At 34.8% G+C, this 2395-nt stretch overlaps 1 long non-coding RNA gene across 1 annotated transcript; it reads right to left on the bottom strand.

Moving 5' to 3' along the window:
* LOC117956825 lies at positions 1 to 2395 on the bottom strand. Its single transcript, XR_004659373.1, has 3 exons — positions 2305 to 2395; positions 290 to 404; positions 1 to 168 (listed from the first exon to the last, which is right to left on the bottom strand). It is a non-coding gene; the product is annotated as an uncharacterized LOC117956825 (long non-coding RNA).

Below are 2395 nucleotides of genomic sequence, written 5' to 3' on the forward strand. Positions count from 1 at the left end.
TAACACACATGAAAATGGACTCCGCCTGGGTAGTTGAGAGGAATAGAGTTCAAAAGGCTGAGGGTAGCGGCGCTTCAAATCACTAAGCATGTCATCATCACTCAGAATATCTTCTGGGGAAAATGGTGGCTTGTTGATCTTTCCCAAAAAGAAGATGCTGTGAAGAATCTGTGAAGTCCAAATACATTCAAAAACAGATATTATTTTTTAATTTTGAGAAACCAAAACACACTATGCCAGAACAGAACAGAACATTTTAAAAGTTTTTAACAGTTTTTATCAGAGTTACCTCATCCACTAACCCATAAGTATATTCTGAAGGGGTGTAACTCAAGTCCATCATTTTCTTGATAAGCACGAACGCATTGTTTCTGAAAGGGTCTTCCTTTTTCAGATATAATTCCCTAAAAATAATAAACATGAATCGTTTGTAACACTTTAAATAATGGTACATTCATTATCATGAATTTATGCCTGACTGAGATACAGACCATGATTCTTTTTTTTATGGGGGGGTAAACATAACATTTTTTCTTCCACATGGGATCGTTCACTCATTGACTAAATCCCAGTTTGCAACACAGTAATACAACAGAGACCTTATTTATTGATATTGATTGATTTCAATGTTGATCGATCCAACACCAAAGATTCTATTGTACCTTAAAATAATATTTCAAAAATCGTTTCGGTGGTCAATGTAAAGATGCTGGCTGACAAGTAGCTAATGCTAATGCTAATGTAATTCTTGGTGGGTAACTGTGACAAAGGGCAACCTCTGCAGGCAGGTAAAACTGGCTGTTGGAAAATCAGCCAATCAGGAGCGGCTTTGAGCTCTGCTCAGCTTCAGTTTTGGGAAAAGTTTGGAAGAAAGCTGGCGTCAAAAGATTTCGCTTTTATTCTTAATATTGTTACAGCCCTATTAATTAAGCATTACTTCACGTGCGTGTTTAACATTGATTAATAAGATAGGATTAACGGTGGGATATGCAAAAAAAATCATCTTTGTGAATCCTAAATAAAAATTGTTTAAACACAAAATAGTAAAAAGTAAACTTCATAAATATCCTACTTGAGCCAGCATGCTTATGTTGTTGCATTTATGTTATGTTGTAAGCAAAAATGCATCTGCAGTATTTAGGCTACTGTTTTTTGTGTAAATGTAGTGACCTCAGTTTAATTATGCCAACCTACTCCTTTGATTATCAATACATTTCATTTTGGTGTCATTTTCATCCATTTACAGATTAAATAAGGTAGTGTCTCCAAACTTACCTCAATTATTACTTGTCTAATGGTTGTTGTACTACAGCACCTACTTTGAAAAAATAAGCATATATATAATTTAGGTGAATTGGTTTTTCCAAAATCATTAATAGGTGTCATATAAACAACGATTCAGGTCTCTAAAAGGGCTAGACACATAGAAGGACCCCTGCTGGTTGTACTACAACAGTTATTTTTCTAAAATAACCAGGGCTAGACACGTAATTGTCATTTATATGACACCTGTTAAATAACTGTTGTAGTAAAAATAGCATGGGGGCTTCCCTGTGCCTAGCCCTTTAAGAGACCTGAATCATCATTTATATAATAACTATTAAATGATTTTGGCAACAAAAATCACCAAAATTAGGAATATGGTTATTTTGGAAAACTACCTGCTGTAGTACAACCAGCAGGGGGCCATCTATGGGTCCAGCCCTTTTAGAGACCTGAATCGTTGTTTATATGACACCTATTACTGATAAACAAAATTAGAAATATGGTTATTTTTAAAAGATAGGTGTTGTAGTACAACTACCATTAGACAAGTAATAATTGAGGTAAGTTTGGAGACACTACCTAATTTAATCAGTAAATGAATGGATATTTTTGTGGTATCTCTTTTTGGTGTTGTAATTTGTGGACGGTCCCTAAACTCTCTCCATCGGCTGCCCCTACAGACCATGTTATTTCTCCAGATGGAAGGACGGTTCGTTTGGATGAAAATAAGTTTGTAGCTCGTTGTTAATCTTACTACGATAGGAAAGATAAGTCATTTGTGATTTGACATTTCGCCATAGAGTAACTGATCCCGGAAGTTTGAATCTGTGAATGTCTTTGTACTTTTACAAAAGTATTTGACTTGACACAATCACGATGATTTTTGGTCAACATGATTTGTTGATTGATCCTTTTTCATTTATGAATTCATGATTAGGGATGTACCATTATTATAAAGTGTGACCGACTTGTTATTAGAGAATTAAAAAGCAGAGTGCCAGTAACAAGTTGTCTTTAGAAAAAAATCAACTGACATACCTCTGTTGAGCAGCAGCCTGATGCCATTGGGGGGAAAAGACAACGCATTACAATAATTACACATTTCTTTGATAACACAAATAAATGTTAT

Source organism: Etheostoma cragini, chromosome 14 (genome assembly GCF_013103735.1).
Source record: "Etheostoma cragini isolate CJK2018 chromosome 14, CSU_Ecrag_1.0, whole genome shotgun sequence".
In the NCBI taxonomy this organism is placed as follows: domain Eukaryota; kingdom Metazoa; phylum Chordata; class Actinopteri; order Perciformes; family Percidae; genus Etheostoma; species Etheostoma cragini.